Raw genomic sequence first — 21,039 nt, 5'->3', positions numbered from 1 at the left:
GCATCTGATCTTTGCATGAGATAATAAGCATTACATAGGAAAGTAGCAGACATGCAGAAATTAAGACTTACAGATGTCTCATGAGAAGGACTATTTTAAAAAAGAGAACACAGTTTTTGTTATTAAGCAAAATCAATCAAAATGAATTACCATGTAAGCTTCTAAAGGGTTGGAGAATTTAATTTCATAGTGACAATCGTTGTTTATGACAAATATCGTCATTTTTTTACAAACACTGTACAACTACTTTTTCTGTCTTCAGTCCAGCCTTGAAATCCTGAAAGTGATGCTTCTCTGCTAAATATAGTAAGTTTAAAATGACTAATGCTGCTTTTGAAAGTTACATTTGCCAGTAGTAATGTATATCCACATGTGTTAAGCAAATTAGTTTGCCTGCAATAAGTTAAATTGCCACTTTTCTTTTATTACCTTCAGCAAAATTTTTGTAAATTGTTAATGGCATAATTTTGCATTGAATATCAATGCACCAAAAATATTTTGTTTTTTATCTCATTCATTACAGAAAATTAATTTATGATGAATTCATATTATGCAAAGTCATTACAGGAGAAAATTAGAAATTTAATGAGCATAGTTATATTACAGAATAGAGTAAGGAAGATCCAGCAAGAAATTATTATTCTCACAATGATATGACATACAACAACCCATATATTAATTTTTAATTCCCAGACTAAATATAAATAATTTGTAGTGCTGCAGTTGTTTTACAATATCATGACCTATTTTCTTATTTATGTAAACAGGCATTTTTGTGACTTTTTTTCTGCTACTTCCTTGTCACATACAAGAATAAAATGTCTCACTTTTTCACCCTTTGAAATGAAAATAATTGCATATGCAGAAATTCCAAATTATTCCAGTCCTCTCTCTCTCTTCTGGTCTCATTATATATATATATATATATATATATATATATATATATATATATATATATATATATATATATATATGAGTGTGTGTGTGTGTGTGTGTCTATCATTTCATCAAAGGTAGTAAAAAAATAACAGTATGATATTACAAATGTTAAAAAATAACTGAGTGTACATTTGACTGAAAAGCCATTTCATCAAAAAGTATGCATGTTTATAGATGATATTTCTGTTCTGTTTTTGATCATGGAGTTGCTAGGCGACATAATTTAGAAAATTTTATTTGGATTGGCAATACCTGCTGACCTTTTGTAGCCCCAAGAATTGTTTATGTTTGTGTTTGCCCACTAACACTGATCCACTGTATGTGATATTTTTTTTCTTTTCTCCACTTGTGAGTAATTGTGGATTTAGAATATATAACTAAGGCAGGTGTGGAGTCAGATCCCATTGCTTGAGGTACAGAAGGAGGACTTTTTTGTGGTATATATGTATGTGGAATGTTTTCAACAAAACAGCTTTTCAGTACTTTCTGTCATTTTATGAATAATTTGTGGTTCAGTCAAAGCTAACAAACTATACACAGTCGCGCACACACACACACACACACACACACACACACACACACACACACACACACACACACACACACACACACACACACACACAGATGCATGCATTTATCTACTGACATTTAATTATTGGGAAAGTCAGACTGAGTAAGATCCTATTTTTGCTGAAGCCCAGGGAGAAAAGCTCCAATGTATTGCAAAGCATTTTAAGAACAATAATTTTATGGTCTTTAAAAATAATAATACAAAAAAAAAAACAACTACAGTTTAAATAATCATACCAGATTATATGTGGCTGATAAAACCATGTACATGTCACACCAGAACTTTGTTTTTTGTTCAGTAAGTGGCTCTAGACACTGAGTAGAACTGTGAAAATGCAGTAAACCTCATAGCATGCTAATTACAGCATAAGCAACTGAAATGTATGCTAATCAACCAATCCAAGATGAAGGACCTACTCAACAACTATAAAGCAACCATGTAGACTCAGTGCTGGTTTTCACTGTGAATTTTAAAACCAATTGGAATGCAGTCACAGAAACTAGGCTACATGCAATGAAGGTTAGGGGATGCTGTTACTCTTATTTATGTGTATGTGCAGCAAGTCTATGTCTATACTGCTGCTGCTAATAGACCACATTCAAGAAGGAGAAGGGCTTTTAGACCCCATTTAATTTTTAATAATCTGCATGACGTGGAAATTACAGAGCATTACAGGAACTCTGCAATCTCTGTCATCCTCATCTGAGAGCAAGGGAAAACTGAGGGGAAACAATGCCAGTGGATACTAAGGTATGTGTAGCACTTAGAATTTTAGCTATAGGAACCTTCTAGAGACCAACAGGGGATATGCTGGGGGTGTCACAGGAATCTGCATCCAGGATCCTCCTTCAATTCCTGAATGCTATACTGCAACATGCCAGTCATTACATATATTTTCCATGTACAGCTGAAGACAGAGTGAATACTATGCAAAAGTTATACCCTGTAGCACACTACCCTAAAGTCCTGGATGCCATAGACTGTACACTTGTAGAAATCAAAGCACTAGTCTAAGAACAGGGAAAGGTATACATAAACAGAAAGGTCTACCACTCTATTAACTGCCAGGTCATGTATAAGGCTAAGGAAATCATCGTGAATGTGTGTGCTGGCAACCCAGGCAGTTACCACAACTCAAATAGCTGGCATATCTTCCAACCGTATGAGATGTTTACTAGGGGTGATATCTCACAATGTCATTTAGTGGGAGGTGCAGGTTATACACTGGAACTGTGGCTGATAATGCCCATCGGAAATGCACACACATCAACTAGAAAAGGCTATAATGAGACACATGCACCATCAAGAAATATCATAAAGCATGTGTTTGGGCTGCTGAAGTTGTAGTTCCAGTGCATAGACACATCTGGAGGATCTCTGCAGTACAACCCCCATAGATGTGCTGAAACATTCACCATCTCTGCCATGCCTCACAACATTATCCTGAGAAAACATCTTCAGCAGGAAATGCAAGGGGAAGGGCCACACATCCAACCACCACTGGTAAGGTCACCACAGCAACATGAAGGTGAGAAGTGAGAGGAGGGACCAGCAGCTGCTGTGAGTGTAGGCAGATGTAGACATGCACAATATAGCCTCACATTGGCAGAGCAGCAATGGATAGCATACACACTCACCAGCTAAGGGATGAAAACCTTCATCCTATGTACATACATACAGTAACACTGATGCCAGGCAACACTCACAACCTTTACTTGCCCATGTAATGACTGCGTACTGCTAGCATCAGACAGAGTTCATCTACAAGGTCCCTGCTTGTAAATATTTCAGCTCTCAAGCTTCTGCTTACACTTATCAAGGGTACCATAACTTGTCAGAGATTTGGGATGCATGGGTAGGTTTAAAAATGCCTTTGTGATCATTAGCCTAGTAAATACCTATGAACCCAATTCAGCTACTATTCTTTACCATATTTTCATCTTACACTTTTGAGTAACTGCATAGCTCTGGTTCTTTCTTACCTTCCTCTTACAAATTCTTATATCACGTTCTCTTTGTTATTCCCTCTGATTGCCCATCATTTTACCACTTTCCTATTTACCTAATTTTAATACCTTTAATCTGGTCAAAAAATAGAATCTCACACAACATATATAAGTAAAAAAAGGCAGCAATGGAGCCTTTCATTTTTTGCCCTCTATGCTTACATGGAGTTTGGTATCATGCACCAATGCCAAGCGACAGTGAATGGCTCTTCTCTGTTGCGGTTACCTCCATGCATGGCCCCTTAAATAGGTTGCTTTAAGGTAACACACAGTGCATGTAAAGTAAAGAATTATTTCATTGCATTCTAAATACTTATTTAAAACTATTATATACATCTAGATTTGAGGCCTATATCATCTTGGCTCCAAAAGAAATGTATCAGTGCATTTACATCTATTGCCACAGAGTCAGCTAAGCAGCAGCACTGTTTCATACACTCCATACTCAGAAGTCTCATAATCTTATTAATGAGGCTTGTGTTTGCTTGGCGCTTAACTATGAGCAAACAGGGAAATCGGTAGAAATGTGCATCTTGCATGCCCAAACACTTTGCCTTGGATCATGCCAACCAGCTGCTTGGTGATGAGCTATGGAAACTGTACATTAGCATCTGTTACTTATGTTTACTGCCCATGTGGTATTCATTCTATGAAAGTATATGTAAAACACAAAGAGATGGCACTTTTTAAGGAAAGAGCACATATTTACTGTGCAGCCATCTATTACCTCCACCCATGCACTTTAAACTTGGTTTCTCTGTACTTGTTCAGAAATATATCAACTACACTTCAGAAATAAATAACAAATGCTTTCTTATATATCATGCATGTCTTTATAATGACAGCACACATTCAGATTTCCAATACTTGTAGTAATGTGGATAGCTGTTTGCCTATAGTTTGTAAAGCTGTCTCTTAAAGTATATCTTCACATTGGAAATACAATATCAAATGCTACACTTTGCATACTCATCAATTTGATAACATGCAGAATTTTAATATCTTGATAGCTGTACATGGCTAGCTATCCATTTCAGAGAGATGTCCCAAATTCTACTCTCAAATATCCAATGATGATGTCATCCACTATAATTTGTCCTAGAGCCTTTTTAAAGTCATACGTGTGCCATGGCGTTTCTGTTAAGTACTGAGATCTCTAGTCCGAGTACTTACTTAGGTAGGGATTCTAATCTCACTGCAGTCAATTTGTGTTTGTGTGTATCTGTGTGTTTGTCTGTCTAAACAGAAGACCATAATTGTGCATCCTGCAGTCATCATTACAATGCCATGGAGTACCAATATTTTGATCGCTGGACATACCTACACATCCATTTCATGTAGGGCTCCCAACATAATTTCTCAAACATCTAGTGATGATGTGATCCACAATAAATGTAAAGCTCAGACTTGTGCTGTGGTACTTGTATTAAGTAATGAGTTCTCAAGTTGGTGTACATAATTAGGTGTTGGAACAATAAACATTGCTTTATTCATAATCCTGGTAATCATTGTGGCACAAACTCAAAGATCTAGTTTGCCCATAGGTAAACAGGTTAACATGTCTCCTGCTGTCCATGCTGCTTTACACAGTTTTCTAGCTAGCAACACTGTTGCTAGCCAGGAAACTGCTTTTGTTTATTTATAAACATGGTGTATGGCATGCATATGCAATTAATCTGCTCAAACACATAAACTCCATGTAGGCTTTGCGGTTAGCCTACACAGAGTTTACTCAATTCCTAGGCTAATATTAAAACAATGGGTAAGCATAGATGAAAGTTATATGATAATGATTTAATAGTTAGAGAAATTTTAGCCAGTTTATAGAGAAATTAAAGGTAAGTAAGTATAATACTAACAGGAATTACAATATGAATTGAGTGAAAATACTCTAATGGTACATGTAGAGAGAAAACTAGGGAAGAAAAATTGATAAAGGCAAGGAAGTCCATGAATAGTGATTTGTTCACGTTTGGGGATATAGGTTCTCCTGGTGTTGAGTAAGAACACAGCCAGCTTTTGAATATTATGTAGTTCATTAAAACACAAAAAGAAAAATCTAGTAAAACTAGATCTTCCACTGTTTGATACCAAAAACCTTTTGCATGAGAGGCAACATGTGATACCTGCAAATTGTCTTTAAGGATACTAGGTGTTTTAGCTAAATAGCCATTCTGAATATCCATTACTTTTTCTTTAACTTTTAATTCTATTTATGGACAATTTCAGGACAATAAATCCAACCCCCCTCCAACTGAACACATACATGTTTCTGCCTTCTTATAGCATCATCAGCATAGCATAAGAATGTTTAACATTTGGAAGCACATGGTTGCCATACCCAACTGATACCCATAAACATATAGGTGTCTACAAAATATCCCAACCAACAAACTAAAACAATAATTAAAAAGGTCACACAGGAAAACCAATTGGTTAAGAACACAAAAAGAAAAATCTAGCAAAGCTAGACTTTCCACTGTGTGATACCTTAAACCTCTTGTATCAGAAGCAACATGAGATATATGCAAATTATCCTTTAAGAATATCAGGTGTTTCAGCTAAATGTCAATTCTGAAAGTCTGTAACTTTTTCTTTTACATTTAAGTCTACTTATGGGGAATTTCAGGTCAATGAAGCCAAACCCCTCTAGCTGTGGGCATGCATGCTTTTGCCTTCTTATGGCATTATCTGCACAGCATAAACTGTGGTGATGGTGCTGCAGTAGCGTTGTTGCCTCACAGTTAGACATTGCCAGTTCGATTCTCAGTTAGAGCGTCTTCTGTGTAGCGACATTCGTGAATGGGCATTCCTTCGTTGAAGGTTGTGCGTTAGGCCCAGCAAGCCAGTACGTAAAAATCTACTGCCAATCATTAGCGGACCGGAGTTCCACTGTGGCGACCCCTAACCAGGAAAAGCTGAAAGACACAAACAATAAAAGAAATGTTTGACTTTTGGAAACACAGAGTTGTCATATGCAACTGATAGACATAAATGGGAGCGCTACAAAATCCTGAAAGCCCGAAATCCTAAAGACCAAAATCCTGAGACCAAAATCTCAAAAGTTCAAAATACTGAAAACTCAAAATACTGAAAACACACAGGATACCAACACTTACTATATTCCAGCACAAGTACTTACAGAAACAAATAAAACACAAACCATATTACTCTTCTCCAAGTATAAGCAGGGGGGCAAGCTCCCCCTGCACCCCCCTTGTGGGGGGCTGCACCCTCCACACACCTTGCTACTTAAATATATGAACTCCAAGATTGCACTTAGTGTCGTGAAGTGCAATCTTGGAGTCGATATATTTAAGTAGCAGGGGATGTGGGGGCCCATCCCCCACATGGGGGGGTGCAGGGGGCTTTCCCCCCTGCATATAGTTGAAGGTAATATGTTCCTGCATGTGCTTGTGGTAGAATATAGTAAGTGTTGGTATCCTGTGTGTTTTCAGTATTTTCAGAAATTTTGGTCTCAGGATTTTGTGCTTTCAGGATTCTGTAGTGCTCCTCCATAAACATAAGGGTTTCTACAAAATACTGCAATCAACAAATTTAAACAATGAGTAAAAAGGTCACACAGGAAAACCAATTGGTTAAAAAACAAAAATCAAGCAAAGCTACACTTTCTACTGTGTGATATCGTAAACCTCTTGTATCAGAGGGAACATACAATATATAGAAACTACTCTTTAAGGATATCAGGTGTTTCAGCTAAACAACAATTCAGAATGTCCATGACTTTGACTTTTAGTTTTAAGTCTATTTATAGACAACTCCAGACCAGTAAAGCCAAACTCCTCCAGCTGTGAACATACATGCATCTACCTTCTTATGACATCATCAGTACAGCATTAAAGGAATTTTTGACTTGGGGGAAACACAGGGTTGTCATACCCAACTCATATCCATAAGCATATGGGTGTCTACAAAATATCCCAATCAACAAATTAAAACAATGAGTAAAAAGGTCACATAGGAAAACCAGTTTGGTTAAAAAACACAAAAAGATAAAACTGGCAATACTGTGTGATGCCGTAAACACTTGTATCAGAGGCAGCATGGGATATATGCAAATTACAGTTTAAGTATATCAGGTGTTTCAGCTAAATGGCAATTCGGAATGTCCATGACTTTTTCATTTACTTTTACTTCGATGTCTATATATGAACAATTTCGGGCCAATAAAGCCAAACTCCTCTAGCTGTGGGCATGCATGTTTCTGCCTTCTTATTATCATCATTTTGGAAATACAGGGTTGTCATACCCAACTGATATCAATAAACATATGGGTGCCTATAAAACTTCCCAACCAACAAACTAAAACAATGAGTAAAAAGGTCACACAGGAAACACAAAAAGAAAAAAATTATGCTAGATTTTTCTTTTTGTGTTTTTAACCAATTGGTTTTCATGTGTGACCTTTGTACTCATTGTTTTAGTTTGTTGGTTGGGATATTTTGTATACACTCATATGTTTATGATATCAATTGGGTAAGACAACCCTGTGTTTACAAAAGTCAAACATTCCTCTTATGCTGTGCTGATGATGCCATAAGAAGGCAGACACATGCATGCCTACAACTAGAGGGGTTTGGCTTTATTGGCCTGAAATTGTCCATAAATAGACTTAAAAGTAAAAGTAAATATATAAGTATATATGGCTTCCCTTCAAATAACCGAAATGTCACATACCCGACTTACATATGGTCAAGCCAAGAACACCAACAGTACAAAACACTGACTGCTCAGTAAGTAACTGCTTAGCCAGCATGTTGACCTTTGCCCATTACTTCCATGGTAGTGAGACCTTGGTGTTAGTTAGGTGGTGTGGGGGGTGCAGCCCCCCACATGCCCACATGAGTGTGCCTTCTTTGCATCTGCTTTAGTGTGCTTGTCAGGTTGGCCAATAGGTTACTTACTGTTAGTTACCCATTGGTGTTTCGAGAGGTTGGTGTTTTGTACTGTCAATGTTCTCAGCTTGATCGTCTGTAAGTTAGGTAAGTGGCATTTTTGTTATATGAAGGGGATCCATCTCTCTCTCTCTCTCTCGCTTTCTCTCTCTCTCTCTCTATATATATATATATATATATATATATATATATATATATATATATATATCGGTCTACTTCTAAATTTCAAAGTTTCAAAACTTTGAATTTCTTATGGTTGAGATCATAAGATCAAAGTTTTACAACTTTGAACCATTTAAATGGAGATCAATGTATAGCACGGAATCTTATATTTGCCATTGTAGTGCGAATGGGTATATTTAATTACCAGGGAATGGTTGGACCCCCCACCAACAAAAATGTAAAAAAAAATATTTTTTTTGTTTTTATTTTATATATATATATATATATATATATATATATATATATATATATAGGTTTACTATCATTAAGTCGAAAGTCAGAAAAAATCATGTCTGTATTGTCGAATTTTCACATCGGAAATGAACATTTCTGAATCAACCTAACCTCGAAAACAAGGGAGTATTGTCGAAAATGTCACTTGCGACATTTACGGCAATACACAGCACGCCCACCCTTCCCATAAGCACCTATCTACCTAACCTTAACACACAGTTATGCAGGGGGGCTGCACCCCCCTGTGCCCCCCACACCCCCCTAACTTAATATTCCAACTCCGAGATCGCACTACAGTGAGGAAAGGGATGTATTTCCCTAACTGCACTGTACCGCGATCCGCTCCCATGAGCGAACGTTGGAATTGCGGATGCACAGTCCATTCGCAATGGCAATGTTCGCTCACATCACCTGCCGCAATAGGAAGTATTCGAACATCTGTTGTTCGAATACTTCATAGCCGTGCAAGTGCACAAGTGCACGTCGGCATTGTGATAGTAAACCATACATATATATATATATATATATATATATATATATATATATATATATATATATATATATATATATATATATATATATCAGTCTATCTATACACACACACACACACATACATATATATATATATATATATAGATATATATATATATATATATATATATATATATATATATATATATATATATATATATATATATATATATATATATATATATATATATATCTATATCTATATGCACACACACATATATACCATAAATTATTTTCTTGGGTGGTGAAAGAAAGCCAGGGTACCTTTTTGGCTAGGCTTGTATAGGCCCTAGGGCCAATAGCCTCGTACCTATCTATGAACCTATTTATATATGTGTGTGTATATATATATATATATATATATATATATATATATATATATATATATATATATATATACATATATATATATATATATATATATATATATATATATATATATATATAAGTGTGTGTGTGTGTGTGTGTGTGTGTATGATCAAACATGTGGAACCCATACATGCATACATATGCATATTACAAACAAGGAACTACAGATCAGGTTTAGGCTTTTGCACTGGCATATTTCCAAGTAAATTTTGTTGTTCTGACCTTGCATTAGTGGAATCACTGTAATGGAGCATTTTATTTCATGATTTCTCATCTTACTAGCATCAATATCAAGTGTGCCACCTGTTAAGTCACTGACAATTATACAGTGACACCATTTACATGGGCATTATTAAGGCTCCCCTTACCTGCACAGGTTCTAACTGCATTACTCTTGTCGCATACACTGAAAGTTATCAGAATATAACTTAATCATTCTACTTTGGAAATGGTTTGAACTCACCAAATTTGTCTTCAGCATCCACGGGCTAAATTCATTACACTTCTCTGTTAGATGTTTGTGTCATGATCAGAATTCATAGATTATCTTCTAATACAGATTTCAGCCCCTTCTCACCCAGGAATAAAAGCCCTTTCTTTCTACATCCATGACCTGCTCGCTCTTGAATCCACCAACCAGTCTGCCATTACCATTCTTTCATTCGCTTAATATATTAAGAAACAATAGACATGATGTTTACATGGTAACCTTGCGTTTTTTATCTAGTTGTTAGGAGATTTTGCCTAGCTGCAGATTATTCAAGCAGTGGTAGTGGTAGCCAACCTCATGTCTGTGGAATTTTATATAAAATTCCAGAAAAAGAATGAAATTTGTACTTATTGAAACATAAGTGCATTCCTTTATGTACAATGAAAAGTTGTAGAAAAAAAGAATACACAGGAATATACCATCTTTAAAGAATGAGATACACAGAATAGAGTTGGTCCCAGGCTGTGATGCACCTGGAGGATAAGCATATGGGACATATATGCTTGGATGCAAGGAAGTGTGCTACAAAATGGCATTAAATGGATTTTGAAATGCATTGCTGAGAGTAACAGACAAATATCAGTAAATGGGACACATCTGAGACATCTACAGCTAGAAGCAGGTGAGAATAATGAATGTGGTACATGGGGGACAGGGTAAAGAAGATGCAGCTCAAGGACTTATCGACTGTATTAATGAAGTTGAGACCACATTTGTAGAGAAGTGTCTTAACAATAGACATGACTATATAGGGGAAAAGTCAGGCCATTTGTGGTGCAAAAGGTTAAAGATAAAGGAGTAGAAGAGATCTTTACTGAAATGAGGTGATAAGAAAGAGAGGAGATGATGACAAATCGAGATATATTAAGACTGTAATGTGAGATTTTTTTTAAATAAACTGTCTATCTTGAGTTAAAGGAGTGACACAAGGAAAGAAAAGTGTTGCAGAGCTTGAAATGGTGGTGGGTGAAGATTTATAGCAGGTTATACATGACAAACCTGATGAGGAGATAGGGGGTTATTGGTTTTCAGAGCCTGTGCTTAAACAGAAAAGGAGCAAAGCTCCAGAGAGCCAGTATGGAACACTGGAGAATGATGTTTGGAAAACAAGTGCCTAGTACATTACAATTTTGTTTCTTAGGGTTGGGGAAAGAACATGGATGGAAGGAATCTGAGAAAATTCAAATACTATTTTTAGGAATGTAGAAAAAAACGGCTCCAATATCCACAGATCGCACCAGCAAGCGTGAAGTATTCTTTAGTATTTATTAAAACACTTATATGTATCCTGATGATACTCTGAAAAGGCTTTTGGCTGAGCCGCTAGAGGAAATATTTTGTCTGTTTTTTATGAATTGTATTCTACTATAAGAGAAAGAAATTGCATCTGTTTTTTTTATGGACTACTCTACTACAAGGCAGAGCATTTGCTGAACTTTTTATTGGATTTTTTGCTGTTTCACAAGTGTTTTAATAAATACTAAAGAATACTTCACGCTTGCTGGTGCGATCTGTGGATCTTGGAGCCGTTTTTTTCTACAAGTTTGGAAAACTGTTTGCTTCATTTTTAGGAATGTGGGTGAGAAGCTTAATAGGAATAGGACTGAAATGTGACGTTGAATGGAAGAGGGAAAAATAAGAACCAATAATATAAAAGTGTACAATCAGTAATAATGCCTGCAACAAGTCATGGCAGGAAAACAGAAGGTTAACAGAGAGTGACAAAAATTAGTGTAATGATGGAGTTTGGAACACTTTAGGCCTAACTGGAAGGTATAGCTATTGGAAGAAAATTGCTGATGGGGAATGGGGAGAGAGGTTGTTTGAATTTTGAATAATAATCAATATATCATTTTGTTTTATCTTGTGTCTAGAATGGTGAATAATGTTTGTGTTATAGTGTATCCCATATGATAATGTGTTGAATGGTATTGTATTGAAATGTTTAAGACAAAAAACCTCAGTAAGAAAAATATAATTAGATTAGATAAATATAGATAGATAGATAGATAGATAGATAGTTAGATAGATAGATAGATAGATAGATAGATAGATAGATAGATAGATAGATTAACGTATTTTAGTCTGTGAGTAGTATAATATGGTAATTCTCCTACTCTTCTGTTATAATCTCATTTTTTTCTCAGGGTCATTCAGTTGATTGCTGTCACCACTTCTATCTTTACCCTGCCATTTCTGCTACTTGTCTCTCTCTACTCTCTATTCCCCCATCCTTTCCCAACATCTATTACTAAGCCACCCATGCCATATTCCCCCAAAATTGTCTTTCTTACCCATCTTTCACCCATCTTCCTGATATTTTCTATTATTTATCCTTCCTTTGAACACTGATAGCTTTTCCTTAGTACCCATTGATGCTGCCTGCACTTGTAAACATTTCCCTAAACTCCAGTTTCCTGTTCCTTCCTCCATGCCAAATCAAAAGAACACCTATCTCTTTAATACTTGTTTACTTCATGCATGCTCAGATACCTTTATACCCTTTTGATAGTTTTGCCACTCCTGAAATTAATGTTCAGAGATGCTCAGCCCACATATCCGAGATTTTCCCTGTACTTATTGTGACATCCCTGTGCTGGCTCAGTAATCAAGGAGCCTCAAACTGCACCAGTGGCAACAGTGGGGAATGTACACACTGGAAGGATGACAAGTAAACACACAGTAAAGTGCAATTTCCCTTAAGAGCACACAGAGATCACAGTCAGTATGGGGCTGGTTTCTCCCTCTTTCTCCAGATCCCCAGTAAGACTCCTCACAGGCACAGCTATAGTGTTTAGATCTCAGCTGAGTGGCTGTCAAAACCTCCAGCAGCCTCTGTGTCCAACCAGTGCTTCATGTCCCTGCCCAAGAAGCTGACACACACACACACACACACACACACACACACACACACACACACACACACACACACACACACACTCACACACACACACACACACACACACACTTTGAGGTTTGATTTGTACACACACACACACACACGGGAAAGGCAGACACAGGTTTATTAGTTATTTCTCCTTCTGCCCAGACTATAAGGTAGTTCCAGCTGCCATTAGCCACTCTTATCAACTACTTTAAGGCCATTAACAAAGGGCATCCAATCCTGTTGTGTAATATTACTATTAATCCAAATGGTAGTCTGACCAAGAGCAAGGCTATTTAGGAGTGGCCTGTACAATGTCACTATATAGATATTCAAGTACTCAAGGAGCTTAAATATGTCTAAGCAGACCAGCCACAATTAAAAGGTTTAAATATATTGAATAATAAATAATAAAAGAACAAGACAATATTCAGTAAATAATCAGTTACATCAGAGTTCAAAATCACAGGAAATATTAAAAACAGCATTGCAGGACAGTCTCAAATAAAGAAAACATCTAAGCTGTACTTTACTATATTGCTATCTGAATCTCAAAGAGTTAGTATGCCCTAAAAATGTACTTACAGCAAGGCAAGTGCAGATGTGGTGATAAGTGGATGTTCTTGTTAGATCAAAGGAAAATACAAAATCCCCTTCTCCTTCTGCCACACTTCTATATAAATAATATTAATATTCACAAATGACATATAATTATTTACAAAATTCCCAGTAGCTGGGCTGGCAGTGTGACAGATATCAAGTTTTTTTTCCTCTATTACTCCTCCAGGAAGATTGTGCCATCTATGTAAAAATCTTCCAGTGATTATCTCCTACTGGATTTATTTCTTTAAAACCACAAGCCAGCCATGACACCTACTCCCAAAATATGTCTGTCTCTAGCCCACAGCTTAGCTTCTTTATTCCAATTTAGTTTTAACCTGCAAATATCAAATGTATGCTCACTTTCTCTGAAATCCATATAAATGACACCATTATGCACTTTCTTTTCTTTTCTATTTCACCCAGCCTTATAATCCCTCTTCCTCTGACTTTCGCAGTTACTTTCTTATCAGTCTTTTCTCTCTTTCTCATGCAACCTAACTTCATCCACAACCTTCCTACTGAAGAACCAGTCTGTCTTCATCAAATCTTAATGACTACCCAACTCATCAAAACTTCAGAACTCCTTAAGTCGATCTCCCAGAATTAAATCCCTATCAAAACTACCTTGTTCCTTCTCCAAATCTGTAAGTGTAGTTTCTCTTCACTTATTCTACCACCCTGATGGTTCATTGCAGTTTTGTTGCTTACTTCCCTAATGGTCTCACTTCTTTCCATATGTTTCCTCTTTATGTTATCTATTTGTACACCCTTTTACAAATGTTGGTATCTAAACAAGTTCCACTCCCCCATAACATCAGTCTTAGGCTATTCTCCACCCATGTAGCTTCAGAAACATATGCTATGTTTCACTTATATTCTGCATCTTTTGCAACCTTCTAATTACATCCTATTTGAAGTTTCCTTCTTGTCTCACCCTCTTATAAATTATGGTCTTACATGTCTGTCACTAGGACATGGAAGAATGCAGCCATCTTTAATAAACCCAGAAAAAAAAATTCTCATGTCCATACTACATAAGCCCTATGAACCTCTGACCATACATCCTGTACTCACCTCAACAGTCACTCCAATGCATTACCTCCCCAGCATTGGTACACCATTTTCTTCACACATATCCAACAGTTGCCACTTTCTGCCCTTTCTGTTGTCACTAATTACTGATGGACAACTCATGGAATTGGCATTGACCTAATGTATCAAGAGTCCTAAATCAGTGTGATTTATTTCCTTCCAAAACCACCCATCAACCACTTCTTGTATTTCACTCGGCCAATTGGCACAAAGGCTGCCTATGCCTTTAAACCATTCTTTTTCAGTATCATGACATATAATTACAAACCTACAATTATCTAAGATTCTCTATTGCACCAACCTATTTTACAATCATCCTTTGTCAAGCATGTTATCACCTACCAGCTTCTTGGACTCCACTGACTGTAGTTTAGTGTACCAAAACTACTTGATAGCCAGAGCGTTCACCTTCCCTAACTTCCTCAAAGCTCAATAGGGGCATTACCATACCTGTCTCATCCTTAGTTCATGGCCTCTAAAATGCAACAAGTCCTCACCACTTTAACAACTACAGGAAGTCCCCTGCACTTTCATCCTGCTTGCCAGATATGCCAATCCAGTCAGGCCATATCCTTCCTACTTTTTCCAGTAAAGATGCCACCATCTCTGCAAGTCATTTGACATGTCTAGGACATCTAACTGACTTTTCATCCTAAAACCTTTGTTTGGAAAGATGCACTGTTTATCATCTCCACAAATAATTATTTCATAGTGTGTGGTAGCCTTTTACTTCCTTATAGACTGGATCACTTAGAATATGGCAAATATTTGTCACCAATGGCAAAATCATTATATGAAGGACATCACTTTTAAAGAACAATACAAACACTATAACAATTCATCTATTTAACAACATTCCTGTAGTCTGTATTCCTTTCATCATGGTGTTGTACCTAGTCTTCACAAAAATTAGAAATATAAACAAACCTAAATATTTAGCCAACTTCATCTCATCCAAAGCCCATCTACAGCAAAACCCCTTAAATACTTAAAAATTCAAAGAAACAATGTGTTTACATCTTACAGCAGCAATATGTACTTATTGATAACAAATTAAATAACCATCTAAGAGTCTCACATATGACACTCACCATACTCAGCATTTCACACACCTATTATTGAAGTGTTGCTGTGACAGGGAAAGAGCATTAATAACAACAAACAGCACTGATGAGCCTCGCTGTATATATACACATATATATATATATATATATATATATATATATATATATATATATATATATATATATATATATATATATATATATATATATATATATATATATATATATATATACATATATATATATATATATATATATATATATATATATATATATATATATATATATATACATATATATATATATATATATATATATATATATATATATATATATATATATATATGGTACTACTTCAGTAGACCAACCTCTCACTTACCCGACTCCCACTTGACTGAGATGAAATGACCGATAACTTCAGAAGACCAACATCCGGAACACCGACTTTTCATGTGAGGCAAGTTACTGCTAGGCCATCCTGTTGAACTTTGCCCCTTACCCCCTGTGGTAGTGCGATCTCGGAGTTGGTATATTTAATTAGGGGGATATGGGGGGGTGAAGCCCCACACATCAGTGAGTTTAGTTTTGATTCATTTAGTTTTTATTATTCGGGATGGCCAAGCAGTTACTTACCTCGCATGAAAGTCGGTGTTCTGGATGTTGGTCTTCTGAAGTTGTCGGTCGTTTCAACTAAGCCTAGTGGGAGTTAGGTAAGTGAAATGTTGGTCTACTGAAGTAGACCTATATATATATATACATATATATATATATACATATATATATATATATATATATATATATATATATATATAGATGGATATAGATATAGATATACATATATAGATGTATAGATATATATATATATATATATATATATATATATATATATATATAGATATAGATATATATATATATATATATATATATATATATATATATATATATATATATATATATATGTTTGTTTGTTTGTGTCTTTCGGCTTTTCCCGGTTAGGGGTCATCACAGCGGAACTCCGGTCTGCTAATGATTGGCAATAGAGTTTTACATGCTGGCTTGCCGGGCCTAACGCACAACCTTCAACGAAGGAACACCCATTCACGAATGTTGCCACACAGAAGATGCTCTAACTGAGAATCGAACGGGCAATGTGTAACTGTGAGGTGACAATGCTACCACAGCACCACCATCATATATATATATATATATATATATATATATATATATATATATATATATATATAGGCACACACACACACACACACGTACTCAGATATATATATATATATATATATATATATATATATATATATATATATATATAGGTTTACTATCAAAATAGCAATGCTGAGATGTTCGCAGATTAAAATCCGAAACACAGATGTTCGAATGTTCATCTGCTTGAACATCTCAATGTTCGAATGTTTATATTAGCAAATACACTGTGCATTCACTAATATAAATTTGAAGAAATGTACAGAGATCATGGTACAATGCAGTTTGGGAAATTCATTCCTTACCTCACTGTAGTGCGATCTAAGAGTTGGAAGATATAGTTAACGGGGGATGTGGGGGGGTGCAGCAACCCACAGGGGGGCGGGGGGATACCCCCCTGCAGAAATATGATTTCAGCTATAGGAGTTTTGTTTACATTAGCTCCTATACTGACATCATGTGATGTGTTTGTAAACATTGTCGAATCTGCTGAATTCGATCAGCGGATTCGACATGGTGTCCTGTTCGTTTTTTTAATTTTTGCTGTTTACTTTCGATATGTTGAACGAAAATTGTTTTGACATTCAACATATTGATAGTAAACCATATATATCTATATATATCTATATATATATATATATATATTTATATATATATATATATATATATATATATATATATATATATATATATATATATATCCCATTAGTGGCCCTCACTGACATCTCATCAGTCTGACCTTCTCTGACAATGGTTGTCATGACCAGTGCTTACTTGGCATTACACATTTTAAATCTTTTTCATAAATAGTTAACCATCTTACTAGGGGTACCAGTATCTTTGATCATGTCCTCAAATATATGGCAATTTATTTTCTCAGTTCCAGTTGTATCATCTTGCCTTCTTAAATTATATTACAAATTAGTAACATTTTCTTTAAAACTGGTTGTATTTCCTTTGCAAATATTTATGAGTTTAAGGGCTTTTAAAAGCAAGGCACCTTAGTTTACTTGATCACCTAAATAAATTCCGCTGTAACGCTCCTTCATTGGATCTCATTGTTAAAGCTGTTTCCTAAGCCTCTGATGTCTATTCCCACTAAAACAGCTGTATTTATAAGACAGTCCCTATCAGCAAGAAATATAAATTCACATTTAAAAACAATCTCTATAGTGGAATATTAGTATAAATAAATAAACAATATAAGAAGAGAAAGAAATTGATTTTTGCTTATAGGTGGCCTTCTTCTACTTACCTTAAGAGTATAATTATGCAGACTATTAAAAGAGATTAAGGGAAGCATTGGAAGCTCAAATCCAAGTATGAACTTAAAAATCTTACTAAAACCAAAAATGACTACAAATCTTTCTTTAACAATGTAAGGAATTTAAGAGCTAACACCAAACAATGGTCTGTGCAACTCTGCAATAATACTGCACACTCTGGCCTGAAGGAAATAGCTAATATCCTAGCTGATGTATTTAGTGCTGATTCTACACCTCTGTCAGTTATAGCTATTCTGCAAACTCCACATTTAATCACTCCCTTTACTTACCATAGAAGAAGTTCTCTCTGCCCTCTCAAAAGTTAGGAAGATACCAGTTTGCCTGGTTATCTGAACCTCTGCTTAACTTCTTTACTATAAACTTCTCCAATGGCTAAATTCCTGAGGCATGAAAGCAGCCATTGCAATGCCATTGCACAAGGCAAGTCCAATTATAAGCAATAGTAACTATAGTCCTATCACTCTCACTATGGAGCGTATTATTTCAAATCTTTAAACTCTGGACATTAAAAATCTCTTAATCCTGGATCCTCATAAATATTGTTTTGTCAGAGGAAGGGCCTGCCTCTTTCACCTTGAAAATTTCTTTAAAAAAGTAATTGAAGCAGTGGGTAGTGGTTATGCAGTACATAAAGTGTATTATGTCCTGGCCAAGGCCTTTGACACTATTTTTCAGGCAGGAATTAATGACAGACTTGTAAATCTGAATGTAAATCCTAATGTTGTTAAGTGGTTAGCTAATTGGTTGTTTGGCAGAACCCATGTGGTCTGAGCTGCAGATGCCATTTCTGAAAGTGAAAAAGTTACTGTGATGTAACACATAGCGCACTGTTAGGTCCCCTCTTATTTGGCATCTAGTTCTCAGATCTGCAGACCAGCACTCCTGGCATATGGCTATCTATGTTAGCAGATTACTGAAAATTAGGTGCTGTTATTCAGTCTTCTACTAACCTGCAATTTTTACAAGATGGTTTAGACCACATTAACAAGTGGTGCAAGAACACTGGTCTGAAATTAAATGTGAAGAAATATAACATAGTTAATTGTGATAAACAAAATGGTTTCTATAGTATATAAGTGACACACATCTCCCATTAGTCAATGTTGCACTGGATGTAGGCTTTCTTTTTGACAATACCTTATGATTTGACCATCATATCTCCACAGTAATTCAGAATGCCTTTTATCTAGCTCAGCTAATTTCCAGAAGCATCTATACAAGTTCCAAAGAAGTCTTAATTCTCCTTTACTCATATCTCATCAGACTCATTATTAAATGTAATTCTCCTTTTGGCATGCATTTGTATAAACATATCACTCAACTTGAGACCTCAGAGGTTCATAACTAAAGATCAGTGGCCTCAAAAATGTCTTTACCCGGTCTCTTATAGACTTCACCAGGGAGATGTGTGCCTAGCCTTTTGTGCTATGAAAGCTCCAACCCTCATTGACTTCCTATTTCTTTGCAGAACAAGTAATACCTCAAATACCCAGTTAAAAGAAATAAACCTTCGTCAACAAATAAACACAACACAAATCACTAATGTCTGGAACAAAATTCCACTATATGTCAAGCAGAGTAACACTCTTGTTGCCATCAAGGTAAAGCTAGGTAATTGAATGGGCAACCTCAAATGTTCCCCTGGTATGTTTAGTTTTGACTTCCTTGAAGTCGGTGGAAACTACTGAATGGTAGTTTATGGTTAGGCTTGTATGGTCTACAGACTGATTGTCTAGTACTTACATATGAACTTATGAAGCTATCCACAATCAAATTGAAGCTTAGAATTGTAGTATTGCATATGAAACTATATAAAAATTCCTGAGCTAGTCCTGCTGCTTTTGAAGTATGAAATATAAAGTTCCTCTTAAGGGTACTGAAAGCTTTCCGAAGGTCAAACAGCACTACTTCATCCTCAGACCAATGCTTCTTCATCTTTGATGATTAAGAAAGTCAAAGCAGACTAGTCACTCAAGAAGGTTCAAAGTTTAAAGATGCCTGTCTGCCCCACTGCTAACTTGCTAATCACCATTTTCATGTTATAGAGTAAACTTTGTAAAAAAATATTATCAGTAGCATTCTCTAAAGATACAGAATATAACATTGGAAATGTCCTCTGGGTTTTCCTTACTCTCGAGAGTGAGCACCACCCAATATTCCTCCAAGATTGCGAGAGACAGTTTTTATCCATCCACCCTTAGAACAATAAGTGTAGTACAGGAAAAATCTTTAAACCCACCATATTGAAAGAATCAACCATCCCCTATTTATTCATGTGTATAGCTGCAACAATTTCAAGAATAAAGTTTGCTTTCTAAGGATCCTTCTTTTCTCTCTCTTCTATGTGCACCAGTCTTCACTTTCATCTTCCCAGTGGTGGAACTAAACTGTCCTAACTGCAAGCATAGTTTGGTAATAGCGCAGGAAGGTAGCACATATATCTTAAGCACTAAAAACATTTATCCCACCTCTAGCTTGTAAAGGTTTAGCAAGCACACACAGATACTCTTCTATTTCAAATTATATGCCGGCGTATTTTTTTAAATTCATTTTCTTTCCTTCATGTCTGCTGATTTATTAGCCAGTGCTATGATTGCCCATTAATTCTTCACCTGTG

Source organism: Protopterus annectens, chromosome 2.part2 (assembly GCF_019279795.1).
Source record: "Protopterus annectens isolate FY-2018-M chromosome 2.part2, PAN1.0, whole genome shotgun sequence".
Classification (NCBI taxonomy): domain Eukaryota; kingdom Metazoa; phylum Chordata; order Ceratodontiformes; family Protopteridae; genus Protopterus; species Protopterus annectens.
Note: the sequence above shows the minus strand (reverse complement) of the source record.